Source organism: Rhinolophus hipposideros (genome assembly GCF_964194185.1).
Source record: "Rhinolophus hipposideros genome assembly, chromosome: 15".
NCBI lineage: Eukaryota > Metazoa > Chordata > Mammalia > Chiroptera > Rhinolophidae > Rhinolophus > Rhinolophus hipposideros.
Window position 1 is genome coordinate 33,853,601 of NC_138061.1, and position 22,501 is coordinate 33,876,101.

Genomic DNA, 22,501 nt, shown 5'->3' on the forward strand with positions numbered 1-22,501 from the left:
GTAAAAAGTCTAGACCCATAGTTTTGTTTATACTGGAATTTGCTAATAGGTGCTATTTCAAATTGTAAGGAGATCATAGACAATTTGAGAAAAAGATTGTTGGCATATCATCTCACAACATACGAGTATACCAATATTCTAAGTGGATCACAGAAATAATCTTTAAAAATGTTGTATAATAGCTAGAAGAATATATGGGAGAATATTTTTGTAGTCTTATGATGCAGAAAGTCTTCCTAACCAAGCATATCAAGAGCCATAAATGAAAAGGCTAACCGATTTGACTACTTAAAAATTAAAAACATCTATAATGGTGAGAGAAAGTGAAAAATAAGCCATAGACTGGAAAAAAAGAATTGCTATTTATATAATATATGGAGAATTAATATCTGTAATATACAAAGAGTACTTTAAAATTAATAATGAAGAGACTAACAAATCAGTGGGCAAATGAGCAAAGGGTGTGAACAATCAATTCACAGAAAACAGAAATAAAAATAGTTCATAAACATATCATTTAACTATGGTCATTTTCTTTTTAGTGATCAGAAAAGGAAAAATAAAAAACCAAGATACCTTGGTGTTTTTGCCTATTATGTAGAAAAATTTGGAAAGATTTCAAATAATAAAAATAAAAATAGCTAACATTTACTGAACACTTACCTATATGCTATGTTCTAAAAATTTTAAACATGATTAATTCATTTATTTTACATTAAAACTCAATGAGGTAGGTATTATTACTCCTATGATATAGGTAATAAACCAAGTTGGAGAGGTTAGTTAATGTGCTCAAGGTTATTCAGACAAGTGGCAGACCCATGGTGTGAACCTTGGTAGCTTGGGCCCAGAGTCTGTGCTCTTAATTACTAAATTTGACTTCTTCTCAGTGTCTTCACCTTAAAAACATAGGCAAATGGTGACCGGGGGAGGAGGGAGATTAATATCTACCCAGATTCTTTTAAAGTGTTGCTGTGAGGAACATATGACACCATGATGAAACTGATGAGGGTGATATTGTGAGTCTGCATTCTCTTACAAAGGGACAGTTGGTCTTGGTCATTTAAAGTACTCTGGAAACTTAGCCTCTGTGCTGGAATGAAAATGACCTATTGTCACTCAGCTCATTTGAGTGATGCTGTGGTCGGATCTAATAGTTCATTTGGACACATTCAAGATCTAACCCCCTTTGGACATGATCTAAAATGGACCCATGATCATCACAAGCCTCTGTTACGCACTTGGTCATACCTCACTGAAACTGGAGAGTCCTTAGCAGACTGGAGAGTCTTCAGAGGTGACTAAGTGATGCATCACTTGGCAAGATTTGACTTGGATGTCATGTGAATTCCTATTTAAATATTTAAAGTGTTGGTTCCTTCTTCCCATTGATCTTTAGCTCTTCTGGATTATACAGTGCCAGAGAGGAAGAAGTCAACTATGGATCAAATACCTGAAGGAGTAGGTAGTCAGTAGGTAGTGGTAGGTAGTCAAAGCCACTAGTTCCTCTCATGGGCACCAAACACAACTGTTTTGGGAGAAGATTCTCCTTCTACCTCCACCTTCAAAGTCCATATAATCCTTTTTTTATTTGTTTGTTTTTGCTTCTCCTGTGTTTTACTCTGTTCTATTCTTTAATCCTGTGTTTTATTCTCTCTCTTTCTCCCTTGGTGATAATCTTGCCTAAAGAAGTCGCTCATTTTATCAAGAAGGTACATCACACTTTTAAGACAAGATATTAACTATTGTAAAGCAATGTGCTTTAGAAAGTACTGACAGACTTTGTAAAGAAAGTTGTTATTTTTGCAAAGATGTATAGGGCCAGCCTGTACTTTGATTACTGTTTACTGATGTTTAAATCTATAAATCATCCTATTTAGAATCACTCCAAGTTCTAAATAGAGTAACTTAAAACAGCAAAACCTAAGACACTAGGGAAATTGCACCACAGTAAAACTATGTATAAGAAAAACATAACTATATTGGAGGAAAAAATACTATTGGAGCTACTGACTTAGAATTAATCAGAGAAAAAGAACAAGGAGATGTAAAATAGACAAATGATTGTATTGCAATTTTTGTATATGTCATTGTGTATATGCACACATACGTGTACACACACACACTCACACACACATGTCACCTGGACAAAATCAGTGAGGACCTATGCTTTCCCAACTTTTTAATTTTTTTAATAATTCAAAATGAGAAATCACACACAATCTCATTTGAAAAAATGTTACCCAAACTCTTGGGAAAGTTAAGCACATTCATCTAGTCCTCACATCATCATTATTGCAAAACAGTCCCAACAGCTAGAAAAAAATTTTTTTTTGAGGAATAAGTAATTTCAAATAGAATGAAAAATAAATTTATTATTGTTTTAAAAGTCTGTCTAAAATTGCATAACTTATGGTCCATTAGAAACACCTCCTACTTTTCAGTATATTCTCATTAAATGGATATTATAGTGGTGCATTTTATCTGCTTCAAAAGACATTTACCATTTATTTGCTTAAAATGCCCTTGAAATATCAATAAGGAGCCTTTAAATTCCTGGAATTTAGCTTGTAACTGTAAATAACACAAGAAAAGATAGGAGAAACGCATTAATCTATGCACATCTTGTCAAAATAGGACTTTGAGATTTAATTGTAATCCTCAAAATTTTGAACCATTATTAAAACATACTTCAACATGGCACTAAAAGATTATTTAATAATAGCCATAGTCAACACCAGCTGACAAAAGTATAAGATGCAGGAGCTATGAAGGCTTCCTACCTGGCTTCACATTATAATCACCTGTACTTGGGCACCACCCACCCTACCCTAGTAGGATTCTGATTCAAATGGTCTGGAGTGGCGCCCAGGAAATGGTATACTATTTTAAAACCTCCCCAGGTGATAGTATGCAACTGAGTTTAGAACTCCTGAATTAAGCTCCAGTCTATACATGTTAAATGTCAAAGAAGACAAAACAGTGGAGAGTAATGGAATTCATTCTACCTTCCAAAGAGATAGGATGGATAAATAAAAATTTTTATTAAAAAATAAGAAAAAAATCTATGAAAAAGGTAGAGATTAGATTATAGGAAAAAAGGGAATAATTTTAAAATTCTCTACATTTTCATCATTTCTGATGAGTAAATGTTTTCCTAATTGCTAGTACTTAGAAATAATGATCTTGAACTACCAAAAAAAAAAAAAAGTATACATTCTTCCTAGATTCTGGCTGAAGTGATTTGTTTTCAACTCAGTTTCCATGAGGACCAACCACAAAGATTTTCATATTACCACTGCATGCATAAAACTCTGACTTGTCCGGGTTCTGCGTATGGCAAGGACGCAAAAGCTGTGAGGTCGAGAAAGGAAAGAAAGTAGAAAGTAAGGATGGCTTTCAGAAGAGAGGAACAGAGGTAGGAAGTATTTCATGAGTCAAGTTAGCAGCAAAGCTCCTGAGCAGATCTGTGAATCCTATTTCTGAAGTCCTTTCAAGCCTTTTTGTCCAAAATAACCTCCAATATGGACTCCTACTGAAGTCTAAATTTCAATTTTTCCTCCTGCTTTCTGTACATATGTATCTTTACTTGTTCCTGTTACACTGCTGCTCCTGTTCCCTACCCTGTCTTCCGTTACTGGACTTAACCTGAGTTCAGCCAAAGTGTAGAATGAAACTTCACTACTTCCTACCTTCTGGACACTGCCTCTCTCCGTTGCATACTACTGCTAGATCAGTCTCCCAAAAATGTCTCTTCTAATATTCTCCTGCTCAAAAACCATCACTGGCCTCATCACTAACTATGAAGAAACAGTCCATTCCCTTAACCTGACTTTCAGTGCCTGCCATGATCTAGCCCTAACTCTCCTTTCTTGATTATCTCTCAATGAAAGTGTAGAGCTATTCTGTGCTTGAGCCCAGTAGGTCTCCCAGACATACCAGTTGCTTCTTAGGTTCCTCTGTACTTGTTTCCCATTTGCCATGTGCCTAGAATTCCCATCCTTCTTTCCATAATCTGTCTTGCTGAGACAAATGCATGCCTGCTCCATCAGGTTCTAATGTGTTTATGTGGTATATATGTAATAATGCACAAACATAGACATGAGTATATGTATATAAACAAGGGTGAATAAACTGGCAGCCAATGTTAGCGGCACATCACCCAAGAGACCTCCATATACACTCCTTTCCTTCTGTAACTAGCTCTGACACCACCACACCTTTACAAATCCTCCAGCCTCTGCTCAACTTGGATAAGAATATCAGAAACTCTGAAATAGAGATACTCATAAGTGACTTATTCTTGGTGACATTGAAGATTGATTGAGAGAGTAATAATAATAATTTTTAATGCAAAAAGGATTTTGGAAAATTTTAACAGCAGATGAAAACTGTGCATGTGTTGGAGGAGGGAGTGGATAATGGGGAGGAAATGGAGCGCCTTAAAATCAGACAACATCAGGAGCTTTCTATTCCCTTAAGGTTATGTTGTGATGGTTAATTTTATATGTCAATTTGACTGGGCCACAGGGTGCCCAGACATTTGGCCAAACATTTCAGATGTGTCTGGGAAGGTGTTTCTGGATGACAATAACATTTGAATGGATAGGCTGAGTAAAGCAGATTGCCCTTCCCAATGTGGATGGGCCTCATCCAGTCCACTGAAGACCTGAATAGCACAAAAAGGTTGAGCAACAGGGAACTCCATCTGCCCCAGGACGTCAATCTTTCTGGCCTTCGGACTTGAACTGAAATATGGACTCTTCTTGGATCTCGAGCTTGCCAGCTTTTGGGTGAACTAAACATTGGCTATCTTGAGTCTCCAGTTTGCCAACTGCAGACCTTGGTAATTCTCAGCCTCTATAATCATATATGCCAACTTCTTATAGTAAATCTTTTTAGATAGATAGATAGATAGATAGATAGATAGATAGATAGATAGATAGATATAATAGAATAGATAGATAGATAGATAGATGATAGATAGATAGATAGATCTTAGTGATACTAGTAAATAGTACTAGTATCTTAAAGGTACGAGAACAATGACAACACTAAAAAGTCTTTATATGTATATATGCAAATATCTATATCATCTATCTATCATATCTATATTATATCTGTATCTGTATCTGTATCTATATCTATATCTATATCTATCTATCTCTCTAGCTATATTAACCAATTGGAATCACAATTGGAATATTGTTCTCTTTCTCCGAGAACCCTGGCTAATGCATATACATAAATGGTTTTGGTGTTGTCGTTGTCCTAGTACCTGTAAGATCAGTCTACAAATGGCTGTTGTGTTATCTTCAGTCAGTTATGCTACCCAACTCTTCCTATTATGCCTGCCTTTCTTAAAGACATCTGGGAAAGAGAACTGGAAGAGTTTAGAAGTTCTAGAATGGCATAGCTTCCTGAGAAAAATAGAATTTCTTTGCATATATGCTGACTTTCTAAGCCGACTCACAAATTGGTGAAGTAGTAATCAAAGCATGCCATTTAGATGGCCTGCATCCCCAAAGTAGACATTTATTCAGGACTCAGGGACTAATTATTTATGTGACACATTACAGAGAGCTTATGAACTTTGAGTGTTGTATTTCATTCATTCTTGGTCTCATGTTATTATGTCTCTTTTTTCTTGTTGAGATGGTCCTTTTGAACTTAGTTGCTGCATGTGGTTTCCTCAGACCAATTTGGAAAAATTAAGTTGAAAGCTCAATTCTCACCAAGACTGCCAATCACAAATTAATGGAATATACAGAGGGTGCCAAAAATATATATACACATTTTAAGAAAGGAAAAAAAAACTGTATTAAAATTGTGATACTTAATATACACTGATAACAAAAGATGAATACAAGTCATATGTATACATCTTTTTTGGCACCCCTGGTATTGGATCCTTGAGTGAAGTTGACAAAATCCATCTATCTAAATCTCTGTATTACAATGGCCCTGAAGCAATCTGACACTTGTCCCTAAAAAGACAGCCCATGTTTCCTTTAAAAAAAACCCCAAAATATTATATATGTTCTGATTTTATGCTAATTTACATGCACTGGCATAAACTGACCTTACTAAATTCTTGCTCCTTATTTCTCATCAGCCACTGAGTCCTGATACTTCACCCTTCTTTGAATTCCCACTACCATTAATTATGGTCCATGCAACCATCAGTTAATAACTAAATTATTGTCTCAATTCAACCTCTTGTCTTTGCTAACTCTAATACTATCTGCGTAACACTAGTTAGTTTTCTTAAATATCCATTTTATAGTATTCTCCTACTAAAAGAATTTGAATGGCTCCATATTTCACAACTCTAACAATTAGTGTCAACATTTACCTAACTTTGTACTCCATGTTAATTTACAGTGTATACCTTAGCTCTACTCAGGCCAGTTTAAAAGATGGCTAGGAATTAAGAAGGGAAAAGAAATGGACTCTATGAGACAGAGGTGGGAGAAAAAATAGCATAGATGGTTGATAAGTTGAGTATGGTTAGAATGTTGAATGAAAGTTATAGAGGGAAGGGTCAGGAGGGAGTGGAAATGACAACAGATAAGTCTTGTTAGGTAGATAGGTAGGTAAGAATTAAATCAATATTTGCACATAGAGATTCTCATCATATCATGAAGTCACTGGGATCAGCATGGAAAAATTCTAATAGGACCCTGTGTACTTTAGAAAGATGACTCCATGAGTTTTGTTGAGATTAGATTTAGAGGCAGTTTAGGGACAGGTGGGAGAAACGAAGGGTAGCACTCTCTCTGGCTGTAGCAATGAGGATGAAGAACGGGATGACCATAACCTCTCGCAAGGAAATGTACTCCTCTTTTTAGCTTTTCAACTCTTAGCACTGAGCCTGGCACTTTGCAGACACTTCCTACATATTTGCTGAACTGAATGGAAATTTCATGTAGCCCCTCTGACTACTAAAGACTTTTTTCTTGTCCTTATTTTCAAGTTTCACCAAATGAAACTAGAATACACAATATTTTGTCTTGTGTTGTTCATTATTTATTTACAAGTAGGAATGTGTCATAATAAGAAAACCATGGGATCATGGATTCAAACTCACTTTAGGTTCTAAAGTCATAGTTCCTCCACCTCTTAAGAACTTTGTAAATAGCAGTCAAGTTATTTAATCAGGTCCCAATTTCTTCAGTTTGAAATTGGGGATGATAATGCCTGCCTTAGAGAGTGGTTATAGTGATCCAAAAAGATAAAATGAGTACACAGCTCGGAGTTTGGTATGTGGCACTCAGTAATGTTTTATTTTATTATTTTTTTAATCTCTTCTACCTCTTCCCCTTCTCTCTCCAGTTAGGTGGCTCTTCTTTAGAACAAAAAATATTGTGCATCTGTTACGTGCATAACACTGTGTTAGGTCTGAGAATTGAAAAATAAGTAGAATAACTTTCTTGCCCTTCAGGAGCTCCCAATTTAGTATTGTAAATAATATTCATTTTCCAGCAATTTAAGAAACCTTGGAGGAAGACGTGGTCAATTATCTTGGGGCTGGGATTGGAGCTCTAGAAAATTCTTCATGGGTTCCTTGATTTTAGGGACAAATGTACAATATATCTTTATATCCAACAGAGCAACTAGAACAATGCTGAGCTTAAATAAGGGGTCAATCAATTGATTTTAATGGGTAAGTTAACATAATAATCCCAAGGGTACTCCTTGGAGCCTTTTTATCTAGCCATTTCCCTTAAAACGGACACTGACACCAGCCCCTCCCATGGCAGTTCTGATGCCCCATTTAGCTCCTTCCCACATCATTTTCTCTTCAGGAGTCTGTTGCCATGACTGTGCAGGGGACTGAGTTTGGGACAGGTTATATTAGTTCATTCTTGCTTTTTTTGTTGTGCTGATAACCATCATATTTGACAGTCTGCATCTTTATACCTGGCTTTGAGTACTTTGATGGGTTTTTGTTGTAACTATGAAAACAACAGAGCTTGAGAGGTTTGCACTCTGGTGTGAGGATTCAGATTTCTGTGTTGGTTACCTTGCTAATTACCTAGGTTCCCTTAAATCATTCATACCTAGGAGGCCCTGCCTGTGATAGAGAACAAACACCTCTGCCTTGGAAAAACTGCAATAGAATCAGGGAGAAATTGTTCCAATTTTTCACTACAAGCCGGTGGTTGAGACAGTAAGCCATCTGACTTCCCGTCTAAAAAAATACTTTCTACCTGTTGACCTCACATCCTCTCTTTCCTCTAACCATTTTCTTCTCGTAAAAGCATTGTGTCATCCACACAGAAATGAGATGAGAATGATAGCAATAGCTAAGGCATGTGCACACTTACTTGGTGGTGTTCTAAGCATTTCATGTGTAATTTCTGATCTAATCCTCAAAACAGTCTTGACTTTACAGAAAAGGAAAACAGACACAGAGAAGTTAAATAATTTGCTGAAGGCCACATGATTAGGAAGTGGTGGAGCTGGGACAGCCCAGGTGTTCTGGGCCCAGAGTCTTCTGCTTTAACATTATAATCGTTTCCCACCTTGCCATGTTAACACTGTGCATCAGAGCTTTGCTTCGTTGGCATTTAGGGAATCGTTTGAAATCTTGAGATACTGAATTATTATTATAGGAAAGATTTGGCTTTATGGCTGATTTGAAAGGCAAGTAAAAATAAGCATTTCTAGACACAGATTTTTCTTTTATCTGAAAATATCCTGAGGGGCCATATAATTACATTTCCTGGATGATTCGAATGTAAGTCAATGCACCTTTATTAAGCAGCTTTTATCTAATGGGGGAGATACATGGAGGCATTGGTATGTGGTGTGATGCTCAAATGACTTTAATAATAAATCAAAATTACTTAATAAGTTAAGTAAATGCTTCCTCAAAGATCAGACAAATACCTGCTGTTTAAATACCTTATATTCTTTTTTGGTTACCTGTGACATTTCCACCATGGACCATATCTCCTCTACATCTTCTCTTCCCCACCATCAAAACTTACTGGTCCTAAGTACCATTCCCACAAGGCTTTACCAGACTCCTCTGCCAAGTGATTTTAGGCTAAAGTGTTCCTAAGTGCCCCTCTCACTCACACTCTGCATCCCAACCAATTTGTATTTTAACAAGAAACTTCTGATAATATACTCTGATTATCCTAAATGAATAACACTATTGAGGCTGGCGAAGCTATTATTTGGGAGCATCTGGGTCTTAATTTAAAGCTCCCAATTAGGTCAGTTTAAATATAGGACTCCCTTCACATCCAGAGACCTAGCAGCCCAATTATTCTTTCCCTGGGGAGAAGGGTGTGTTCTCCAGGTGGGAGGTGCTGTGTCCTCCTAGACGCTAGCAGAATTTTGGTGTGAGGCACCTAAGTCATTCAGGACAATTATTTTGCATTTTTGGAGATGCCTTCTCTATGTTCAAGGTGCCTGTACCTGCCCATATTTCCTCTGGGATCTGGGCCTGGCAGCCTCTCAAAGTCACAAAAGAGGCCTGCTTTATCTGAATCTCTGGCTGTGTCTGTCCATGAGACTGGGCATAGCAATGATGGTGGGACTCAGAGTGAAGGGAATATTCCTCTTAAGTATAAGGGTTCTGTTAATGTCTCCCAGAATTTGTGTAGAATCAGGCTGAATTAGAAATGCTGTCCAGTGGGAGTTGGTATACAGGAAAGGGCCTGCCTGAGGATTGGGTTCCTGCAGTTGGGTCCTCACCCAAACAAAAAGTGGCTTTCATCCTTGGGAAACTCAGTTAGCTTTTCTCTGTCAAATAAAAGACCTCACAATTTCTTTCTAGTTCCAAGATTCAGTGCTTTTCAGTGTTTCGTTTATACTCTGTTTGCAGGGTGGTATATGCCAGATTGCTGGAGTTCACTCCTGTTTCTACCACTTATTAGCTGTGTGACTTAGGACAAGTTTATCTATGTCCATAAGACTTAACCTCTTTATTGGAGAAATGGCATAGCAATATTGCCTATTCAGTAGGATTCTAGAGGATTTAACAAGTTAATCTATGTGCCTGTCACGTGGCAGGAGTTATGTAAGGAGGTAAGAGCTATTATTAATTCTATTATTATCATTATCATAGATAGTCAGGTCAAATTTGTTGGTAGTAAATGCCTTAATTGTGAAGTACTGCTAGGGAGCTTCAGGAAAGACGATTGGAAAGAGGATTCCTGAGATGAGCATTTATATGTGCCAATACAGTTCCCCTCCAGGGTACCAGATTCTGACTTCTGACTTCTGCTGCAAATCATCAAGGCATTAGGTGCTTAAGTAAATCTAATAGGTCAATTTGCTTCATGCCGAAGGCCCTAGATAAAAAAGATAAGCACTAAACACAATCTAATAGAAGAGCTGGGTAGAAGAATACTAAAAGGTGAGTTAATAGAAATAAAAAACAATTGTATTTACATATAATACTCTGCCAGTGCCCTGCCAGCCTTTTAGGAGATGCTATAGAATCCTCCCTTTACTTTTTTCACTATGTTAGTTATAGTATTTGTACTGGTTTAAAACTTTTTTAGGGTAGTTTTCCTCTGGGATCTGCCTGGGACTGGTTTTCCTCTCAAATTCCATGTGGATTCTCATGCCTGCTCTCCATAGTGTCACCTAACCTCTTTGTTAACTTATCAGCAAATCAGTTCATGTCTAGAAGTCTCCCTACATAATCAGCACTATGTTGCATAAGCAGAGCTAAACTTATGCACTCTAGGCGAGAGCAACTTTCAATTCACTAGCCTTGTACAATTGGAATGATGAATAGCGACTCGGCATACTACATCAACAATGAAGAAATTTGGCATAAAAATATCTAAATGAATTCTTTTGTATAAAATGCATTGTAAACTACAATCGTCTATAGAAATAAAGTATTATAGTAGTTAATTATGCTATATAAATCTGGTGTTCTTTATATAAATTAGGCACCCCAAAACAATGATCATTTTCAGCAGCCAGAGGAAGAGAAGACATTACTACATCACTGAAAGTGAAATTTTATAGAATTGCAAACCAATATGTTCACTTAGTCATTTCTTCTGGTCAAATTGCCATGTATTAATTCTCTTTAGCTGTATTATTTACTGGGGCAGAACATAGTACATAACCTTGCAAACTAGAGGTAGTTATCTTAATCTTTATTATTTCCCTCTTAATACCCTATTGAAATAAGCAAACCTGAAAAATGTTTTCCCTATGGTTAGTAATACCTACATATATAAAATTACACATAGATATCTGTATGAGGGGAAAAAAAACTTCCTTTATGTATCTTAAAAAAATTAAATTAGCTCAAGATACCAGCATATTTTAGTTAAGACGACCATTTCTATAAATGAAAATATTTAAATTTGTGATTTGGATCAATAAAAAATTCAACACAAATTTTAATTTATTAATAATTCTAAATAGTTTTAAAAACTGAGAACCTAGTTGGACTAGATTTGATAGAGTAAAATGATCAACAGCTTTCCTCATCCAATCAGCAGTAAACATTTGTTAATAACTGCCAGGATTTTATGGTATTGGGCCAAGGAGCAGATGGGATTTAGATTTCTAACACCGAATGTCACTCCAGTAGTGCTGCTCCTTTTCCAGATGCTTTCCCTGGGGGCAGTTTGGACTGTTAGAACTGCACTTTAGAGGAGCCTGGTTACTGTTTTCATGCATAAGATAAAATGGTGTTTATCCTCTGTCGATCAATACTGTCTTGTTTGAACTTATTGAGTCATTTAGAGACGCATAACGTAAGGAAAACCATTATGCAATAGTACCTAACTTACCACCCAGCTTTCTGAGGAATGGCACCATGTTTCCCCGAAAATAAGACCTAGTCAGACCATCAGCTCTAATGCGTCTTTTGGAGCAAAAATTAATGTAAGACCTGGTCTTATATTTTATTATATAAGACCGGGTCTTGTATTATATTAAAATAAGATCGGGTCTTATTTTAATACAAGACTCAGTCTTGTATTAAAATAAGACCAGGTCTTATATAATAAAATATAAGACCAGGTCTTACATAATAAAATATAAGACCAGGTCTTACATTAATTTTTGCTCCAAAAGACGTATTAGAGCTGATGGTCCTATTAGGTCTTATTTTCGGGAAAAAAACGGCAATATTTTAAATGACAGTTATTGAGACAGATTTTTAACATTAAATAACTGTGTGATGAAATGAACCACACTGTGACAGGGTGTCCTGTCGGTTTCAGTGAAAAGGGAATTGGGCTTTTAACTTAGAGTTTTCTTGAGTAACATTCTCTTAAATAAAAGTATATTGTGTGTGTGTGTGTGTGTGTGTTTTAGAAAATTATAGGTTGTTGTCTTTCTCCGAATGAACGTCATAGGGTTACTATTTGTGGCTAATCCAAGCTCATTATTTGTGTTCAATTTTTGATTTACACTATATTAGTACTGTTTTGACAAAGAGGAGCTAATGGGTAGGTTTAGAAAGTTTTAAAAAATTTTTTCCGGAAGTTGTTACAAATAGGAAAATGGAAAAGGAAGGGACTTTGCTAAATTCCTACTATGTGCTGGGAACTGAGCTTAACCATTTTGCTGTATCATCTCATTTAAACTTCACTAAATTCTGTAGGTCAGATTTTACCCCCATTTCACATTTGAGGAATTCAAGATTCCAGGAAGTTAAGTACTATGCCCAAGGTCACAAACCTAGGGAGTTTTAGAACAGGCATTCCAATCCAGCTCTGTCAGGAAAATAGTCCAGTGTCCATTCTATAATTAATTTGGGACATCTCTAAGATAAGCATGGTCCTGTGTGATGGGAGTTGGCTAGACTGTAGGTCTAATTGAATTACGATGATTTCAATAGCAATAATTTCAGTCAACTGTTGTTGTGAATGCTGGACATAGACTATAAAAATGATTTGTTCTTTCTTAATCTGTGTTCTGAGAAACTCCCATCACACAGGACCATGCCTTTCTGAGACATTTATGTGTGTTCCTGAAAGATGTTCTGTTGTAAATTAATCTTAGGAAACAAAACATTGCCTACTCTCCTAGATATTCACAATGAATGAATGTGTTTACACATAGAGTAAATCCCCAGTCATTGTGAGTTTAATGGTGACACTCTTGGACTCGGAGTCAGACCACCCGGCTGGGGAACTTGGCTCTGCTGCTTCCTAACTGGGTGATGTTGAGCCTATTAGGTAACTTATTTGTGCCTCAAATTTCTCACTTGTAAAATGTTATAAGAGTATCTACATCATGTGGCTGTTCTAAGAATAACATGTGAGAAATGCATGGAAAGTGCTGAGAAGTGCACTTGGCAATACAGTGCTTAATAAATGTCTGTTGTTATTGTTATTACTCAAAACACTCATACAGTAACAAGACCTGCTTTAACTTGTCAACCACCATTTCCTCAGCTTACTTGACAATGGAGTCACTTTTTTGAGCCACATTTATTGATGTCCACTGAATACAGAATAGAAATGTGTTTAAGCTGATACAAACCAACTTGGTATTAGCCCAGTTGGAAATAATAACTAAATATTTAGTGTTTTTGTATATATTATGTCATTTTATGTTTGCCCATACAACTAATTTCTTTTTTCTTGTCAACTCTCTTCCCCATGTCCTTACACTTAACAAATAATAAATTGGAACAGTAAAATGTTGAGAATTGTTTCAAATGGGCAGTATCAACATGATTCCAGAAAATGTGGCCCTTACAAATGAACCTGTAAGTCATTTGTGTATTATCCTGTAGTTAGCAGGGGAGGGCCTCAGTGCTTTGACAAATAAATCATTTCATTGTATTTCCAGAGCTATACTCTTATTGTATGCATTTCAGCACATATTATAAAGGATGGTTCAGACCAAACCAATAGATCTTTCCTCCTAAATTATAACTAGAGTTGAGCTCGCCAATGTATATTTTACAAAACACTAATCCTGCACAATGAACAAATGATGCTGTGTTTTTCATCTTCTTGGCGATGAAAAGTTCTGTAGTAGATAAGCATGTTTAACTTGAAATCCATTCTTCTTAAAACTTACTTTGGCAATTATAAAACAAAAGTATTTCAGAGAATTTTAAGAGATTTTTGGTAGGAATGGGCTGTTCCTGGTAAGTGCTCTGATTGATTTATTTCTTTAGATAAAATACCATCTTATTTTGTTTGTGAATCATCTTTTTGTAATGAACAAAAAGATTTATGAAAATATATCCACTGCACAGTTGCCCAAACCATCTTATAAGGAAAAGATCTAATAATTAGGCATCACAAGAATGAGATTTTTTAACACACTCAAAGCCAATCATTTGCCATGACTATTTTTGTTTTGTTTTGTTTTGTTTGTTAGAATGAAAAGTAAATAGTTTAGGGCATTCCTTTGGTTAGTACAATAATGGCAAAGAAAATAGCAAGAATTCACCAAGGTGTTTTTTGTTTTTGTTTTTGTTTTTTCTTTTTCTACTGGTGGTGTAGGATAAAGGAGGGAATAAAAAAGATAATTGAATATACTAAATCTAAAGTATAGGAATTAAGACCCATACAGAGAACTCAGAATCTGACAGTCTAATACTATTTATCTTGTTAATTACATTTTGAGCTTCCCAGGGTTTTAGGACCAGGACAGGTAGGCAACCACAAATCTCCCTGCTGTCTGACTATTGATAAATAAACTTCTAGGAAACATAAGCCCTATTCTTGAACCCGAAGTGGTAAGTGTACATTTTTACAGTCTCAGAAAATAATTAAATCAAGGAGCAAAAGATGGCCGCCATCTCATTTTGAGATTATATGAACATTTCAATATTTACTTTTGTTTTTAGGTTGCTTAGTTAGTATAAAAACAAACCAGAAAAATCCCTGAATTAGGCTCTATAATAGACATAAGTAAACGCTGTTTTCATTGCATTTCTACTGATCCACACTGCACAATTTGACAGAGTCGAAATAAAAAAAGCAAAACACATGAACCATACCTGAGTGATTTCAGAGATCCCCACCCGGAAAAGGTTTCCTTGATTATGGAGAATTCAACGTGTCACTCTGGTTATGTTCTAATCATCATATCAAACTCCAAAGGTTCAGTGGCTTTAGGTTTGGTTTACAATTCCTGGGAGTTAAACTTTAACTCGCCCTGTCTCTTGCATCCATACAGCCCTTTGACCGGATAATTGGGTCACTACAGCCCAAACAGAATCTACAAAACTACTGTTGTCATTTGTTTACAAAATTAATGAATTTTGCATTAAAATACATTGATGTGAATATTATTTTGAAGCTGTTTCAGCAACATATATTTAAAACGTGGAACTCACCGCATCTAGGTAATAACCTTTTTTATTTGTTGGCTCCCTTGTTTTCTGCTATGCCAAAATGATGTTAAACTTAAGGTAACTCAGGAGAATTTTTTTTATTTTCACACATTTTATATCACTGTATTACATGGAGTAAAGTATAGAGTTTTACTTCAGGCATGAAGATAAATACTAGCTTACATTTGTAAGCTAAAATACACAGAACATTTATATAACCAAGTAAATATGGTCAGATCAGGTTGGGGCAAGCATGCTTCCTTTTATACAAGCTGCTTATTCAGATTTGCAAGGAAGTCATCACTGTGAAAGCATAATAATCAACTATGTACTGGAGTTATATGAGAACTGAGGTTATTGTTGATGGCTTGAAATCTCAGCAGTAACTGTGTTTCTTGAAGAATAGATGAATGGTATTTTCAGAGATATGAACTCTGCATTTGAAATTCTCTGGGAAGAATTCTAGTCAACAGAAGAAATTCCTAAGGATAAAGTCCACTTAAACAAACAAACAAACTAAAATCCTCCTAGTTTCAAGTAAATTTTAAAGGCTTATAAATCATAAGCTCCAAAACTAGAATAGAGGACATTCTCACTTGGCTTCAGTTCTAGTAAGAGGAGTCTAATTTTCTAAAGCAGAAAAGCACAGAATTAGCAGTCCTGCCATTATAACAACACAGAGGAAGAGAAGTTAATGAAACTTATCTGAGAATATAAAGCAGAGGCAATAAAACATCCTATCTGATTGCTGGTCCTGCCTACAGTTTTAAGTTCTCAAATCTGTGGAAGACTTGATTTACCTCAGTCTCTCCCAAAGTGTTGCAGGATAAGGTTTAACGAAAAGTACCCCAGGAGTAGTGGTTTTGTCCTGAAATTGTGCCCCTGGATTGAGACCTAAGGGAAACATTAATGCCCTACCCAGGTAGTCAGCTGTATGAGGGTCATGTGCTCTCCATCCTTCTTAGGGGGCGATCCCCCTCACTGAGCAGTGCTACTGGTTTTTCTCGTGAAACCTTAGTACGGGCTTCTATGGTTCCCAAATATGTGAAGAATTCTAACCTTGCCTCTGCCTGGTCTGCCTCTTGTAAGAATATCAATCTTGGGAGGGCTTCCTTTGTTAATTTGTGTGATTGGTGAGAAATGGAGATGAAGAAAGGAAAGCCAGTGTTGTTAGGTAACTTATGGCAAAAACAAAATACCACGGTATAAGACTAAATTATATTTACTAATTATATATACATATATATATATATACATATATATATCGACATATATATACACACATATATATGTGTATATATATATATGTCTCAATTTCTTATTTCCTGGGTTCTGGCACTTGACAGAGAGGATTATAATCATGTTAAACCAAAGTGTTGGAAATTAGTTAAAACAATCCTAAAATCTGATAATTCAGTCAGTACAATTTATACATTACTCAGAGCCAACAGCAGTAATCAATTTGGTGGCATTATTAGGATATTGCTGGAAAGTTTTTTTCCTTTATATTTTTCTTAACCATATTTTGTTGCAATGATAGGAATATGTTGAATAGCAATGGAAAGAAAAATGCTGGATCGGATTTTCACTTTCTGAAGGTTATTTAGGAGGTGGTCAGTGGCCCTGGAACAAAGAGAAACCTACCGATCTGAATGAGATCAAATTCATGATCTTGATCTCATCAGTCTAATCAAAGGAAATATTATAGCTGTACCTAGAATGACCAGGCTTGCTTTTACTTTGTAAAACTAAACCTGGTTTAGCCCTCCCGGAAACTCATTCTCTTGGGAGGGACAAAGCAATAATCAAATAAACTATTATACAGTATTAGCAAACAGACAAATCTGGTTTAAATAGTGGCTGGTAAATATTTTCCATTTATTCTACAAAACATTACAGAGGCTCTACTATCTGCCAGGCATCATGTTAGATGGGTGATTATTTAAAATGAGGGTTGAGTCTATTAGTCAGCTGTAAAAATCAATAACTGTTGTATCCAACATATTAAAACCAAAACAGAATAGAAAATATCAAGTGAATTCCATCGAGAATGTCTATGTAGTGTTCATGAAACTTCTGGTTCAGTTACGTGTATGTGTGTACTGGTTATGATGTAATTTTTTTTTTTTTTTATGGTAGAGCACAATTTAAAAAGCTTGGAAAATGCTGTGTTAGTCTTTAGGGATTCAGTGATTAACAAGCCATTACAGAGTATGTACATGCATTAAGCACATAATCCCCCCAGACATTAACTCTGTTGTAATAAGTTTCATGAAGGAGAGATACAGGATACAGCATAAAACACAGGGACCTCATCTAGTGTAGGACGGGGAAGGAGTTGAGGAAAGTCGTACAGAACACCAGATATTTAAACTGAGGACTGAGGGGTGCATGGCATGGGAGGGTGGGCATTCTAGTAAGTGGAAATGGTACATGTGGATGCTCTGTGTTTGAATGAGTTTGGCACATTCAAATAACTGGTAGAAGTCCAGTTGTGAGGGGCAAGAGGGAGGGAGGGGGAAAGTGGCTGAAGGGCAACTCACACAGATTTCCAGTGTTACCTAGGTAAGTCACTGAAGGGTTTTAAGAAGGTGAGCCACATGGTCTATTTGTGTATATTCTGGGTGTAGAGTTGAGAATAAATTGCCATGAGATGGCATTGCTTGCCCCTCTTCTTTTTTACTGAATTATAATTGACATATAATACTATATTAATTTCTCCTTTTTAAAATCAAACTATGCTTGTGTTAGAACTATTTTACCCATGCACATTCAAATAAGTTAATGACTTGTATTGGAGGGAGGCAAAGCATCTGACAGAGACCAGTTACAGAGGGAGGTGGCAGCGGATGGTGGCTAAGGTTAGGATGGTGACATTGGAACATGTAAGAATGAACAAGGGGAGAGGTTTGCAAAGTGGAGTATAATCAGGTCCATAGTCGGTGCTCATTAAATGGTAACTATCATCAGTTATTTGCACATGAATTATTTGGCTTGTGGATTTTAACTAATATTGTCTTTAATATCAGACTAATTTTGCCACCCTGCAGACCTGGCATATTTAGGTAAAATTCATTGATTATTGCTGGCATAGGTTAAAACCTAAAGCTTTAAAAAATTAAAATATAATTCAAAGCCAAAGACTGTCAAGTGTAAGAAGCTTCCCTCCGAGCCATTATCCTCCCTCTCCTACATCAATAAAATATTTCTTTACTGTTTTCAGTTCTTAGGAATTCAAATTCATTTTGGATGTTAGGTGGTAAGGTGGGGGTATTTAATTAACAGGAAGGGATTGTTCTAAAGAATGAAAGGACCGTATCAGACACACGACATAAGGCAAAAACCTAATTCTATTTCTTTGCCTACTGTGTAGAAAAACTTTGATCCTGAAGCTGACACCTGAGGAATATCGTCTTATTGCTCACTTATGGGCTATGTCGCCTTGAGCAAGCTTCTGCCCATTGTCTGCGTCTCAGTGTCCTTACATTTAATGAGGAAAACGTGTTCCTTCCTTATCTACCTCACAAATTATTAAGAGTCAAATGAATTGGTATACATGACAATAATTTGAAAACAATAAATAAGAGTACAAGAATAGAGAGTGGAATAATTACAGAACAAATTAAATCTACATGCTCCAGCCTATGTCAGTGTCACTTCTTGTCTTAATCTGTGAAATAAGGACTTCTAGGATTTATGCCTGCTCTTTGAGAGCTTCATAGCATTGCAAACCTAAAAGCTTGATGCTATTCTTAATGCCTACAAGACTCTGGAAGATACCGCAATTTGATTCGGTGGGTTAGAATCCATCTGTTCTCGTAATGTCGTATCCCAGGATTTTAGACTTCTTAAAAGGTATTGGTTTTGTAACTAGAGCCATCTAGTGTTGAACTGATCAAAACACACACACACACACACACACACACACACACACACACACACACACACACACACACACACCCAGACAAGATTATGGCATAACCTTGTTCTGTAATCTTTTTTCCCCTTCCACACAATTGTACTACTCCTTATGACAAATTGATATTTTGAATTTAGGTTAATGAAGAATCTGAGAAGTTAGTAATTTCTAGTAACTTAGGCAGGATCTTAATTTTTTTCCAATAAAACTAGATCTGACCACTATAATAGCCTGCGATCAAATCAGGTCTAATTTAGCAAATCCAGACTTTCTGCATCCAAGTAAGAAACCATTTATTCACTAAACAGGGCAATTTTTTAAAAATTTTAAATAAATGCTGAAATAACTTGGGGGTTAAAAATAACAGAAATAGAATAAAAAAACACTGGTTACGTATGTATTACTACATTTTCAAACCAAAAAAAAGAAGGCTGAAATTGATGGCAAGATTGTTGTGAAAAAAACACAATTCTTCGAACAAAACTGAGGCTGCTGCTTAATGGGCCTAAATTGTGTTCATTGTGCTTGTACGAAATGGAAACTTACTTTTCAAATATGCTTTGCAGTTTCCAAAACACTTTTATTGGGTCTTCTTAACAACCATATCAGTATTAAGAGTTGATGGAGTATAATATTTAAAAGTGTGGGTTTTGCAATCCAAATGCTTGGATCGAAATCTCAACTAACCACTTACTAGCTACCTAATCTCAGACAAGACTTTTAACCTCTCTAAGCCTCTCTTGTCACATCTGGAAATGAAGATGATAATAACACCTGCCCCACAGAGTTCCTGGGAAACTCAACGGAGAGAAGGCATGGAAAGCGAGTAGCCCGATTCATAGTAAATATTTACCTATATTCATTTAATATTAATCAATTTTAGAATGAGTCTTGAAGGTTAACTGTCCTTCTTCCATTCTCCCAACAAACAGAAAACTGACTCCATGTGATCTAAAATACACCACTCTTAAAACTAGTGTAGCCTGTTGGGAGGTCCAAGAACATCTGTATGGTTTGGTTAACAACACCATGCATTTGCATTGTGGGGTTAACAATGTGAACATGCTTTGAGAGGCATGGATGACTGTAGAATTAAAAACTGGAAGAGAAGATGAGATAATAAGAGATTAAATGCTTGTGCAAAGTGGTTTTATACCAGGAAACAGCACGGGGCTGGAACAAAGAGTGCAGGCTTTTGCTATTTATTCACTGAGTGATCATAGAAGTTTTTGTAATATCTTTGAACATCAATTTTCTCATCTGCCAAATGGGACTGGTAATCTCTAATTTATCATATTTGGTCAGGATGAAATGAACTACATGTTTGTACTGTGTCTAGCACACAGTATGTTTCCGTCTCATCCAGATCTCTTTCTACTACACCATGATCCATCCAGAGCAGGCAGACCTGGGTTCTTTTCCTTGTTCTTCCACTAAAAAATTATATTTTATTTGACTTATTGAGAAGGCTTTTACTTCCTGAATCTAAGGACATAAGTCTTTAATCAGGTCTACGAAATTTTTTGTCATCATTTCTTCAAATGTTGCCCTTGAACTCATTCTCTCTATTTACACTCTGATTACATACATTTTGGTAATTTCAACAGATATACACTCCAGTTCACCAATTTCCTTCTCAATAATGTGTAATCTGTTTAACTCATTTTAAGCCATCTATTTAGTTTTTAAACTTTACCAAATATATATGTATATACTATACACACACCTACACACATATACATATTATGTGTATATATGTGTATGTGGATATATATCTTAGAAGTTCTGTTTGTTTTCTTAAACAGAACTATGCATTCTTGTTTAATTTTCTTTGTTTTCAGTTCCATCTTTTACTTAATGAATCGTGATAAACATTTATTTTATATTATTTATATGAAAATCACAGTATAGGAAGCGATTAGTAGTCAAATTCTTCTCTTTGTTGTTTGTCAGCCCTCTTTCAAGATTTCTTATGCCCTCGTGGCTTTGTCATTTTAGATTGTGAGGTTATATTTAATGATGCTTTTATATGTGGGAATCCTGGACCACCTTAGTTTACCAACTGAGTTGAGGGAGTGTACCTCCAGACAGGTTTTGAATTTGCTTCTTCTGGGACACTTTTTTATATAATTTGTTAGCTTGGGATTTATGAGACTATGTAAGACATACATATATACACACATATGTGCATATACAACATATGCCTTAAAACTTTCATAAAGAGATGTCAATGGTTATTAATGTCAGGAGAAATTTCATCTCATCTAGATCTGACATTGAGAAAGACAAGTTCCATTTTCATTTCCCTTTGCCAGTGGGTAGATGATTTCCAGTCTGTATTTCATTGTGGGCAGTACAGTTCCATCCAGTTCCATTCAAGAGTCCTGGCTTTATGACGGGACTCAATTTCAATACCACACCATGCTTCTTTCAGGTCCAAGGTCCCCACATGGTTACTAAGATCTACTCCACTTGGTTACTAATATCAACTCCTGCTGCTTTTTGTTTTTATCCCTTTTGGATTTTCATTCCTTCTTGTGAGACCTTGTAAGCTATTCATTTATATGAATGTGCTATGTTCTGTACATCTTTCTTGGTATTTTAGTGAAAGTTACATATACATTTGAATTGGGTTTGGATTAATATAATATGAAACTCAAAATAACAGTGCTAGTATTGAAACAAGAGAGAAGTTTATTTCTTTCTTACGCAAAATAAGTCCAAAAGAGGCACTGAGGGAGGCAAGGTGGCTCCAAGATTTCATCAGGGACCTGGGCTCCTTCCTGCCCTCAGCTAGGATGTAATCTTCATCTGCGTATTCCTAGATCCTGATTGAGCTCAGCATTGTATCTGAAATCAGACTGCAGGATACAGAAACAATTTAGAAGCTGTGCCTCTCTCCTTATGGAAACTGTTCCCCAAATCCCACTCAACACTACTGCTTACATTTCATTGGTCAAAATTTGGTCGTGTGGTCTCACCTAGATCCTACTTGGGGGAATTATTTGTTCAAGGCTCCCCCAAATAAGATCAAGGTTCTTTTACTATGAAGACAGAGTTGGGATGGGTAATAGTCTTTTCCATCACAAGAAGTTTTTCAAGCTGTCTAGCCTGTAGAATTGCAGCTAAAGAAACAATTTTCATTGAGCACTTGCATCACACTTGATACTGGGGTTACTGGAGCCAGCAGGCATTGTCTCTGCTCTCATGGATCTAGAATGATATATTGTCATATACATAATAACAATTATTAGGGAGAAAATTTCGTGTCTCTGAATGACTTCAAA

The 22,501-nt window shown here is 36.1% G+C and overlaps 1 protein-coding gene across 3 annotated transcripts in view; it reads right to left on the reverse strand.

Annotated features, from left to right (window-relative positions):
- A1CF (APOBEC1 complementation factor) overlaps positions 1-15,058 on the reverse strand; it is a 76,010-nt gene extending 60,952 nt beyond the window's left edge. For 2 of the 3 annotated variants that reach the window (XM_081075024.1, XM_081075023.1), the window contains exon 1: positions 14,960-15,058. The gene's annotated coding sequence lies outside the window, so the exon portion shown is untranslated. The remainder of the gene's footprint in view (positions 1-14,959) is intronic. The other variant, XM_081075022.1, reaches the window with a different exon arrangement.
- Positions 15,059-22,501: the final 7,443 nt, after the last annotated feature.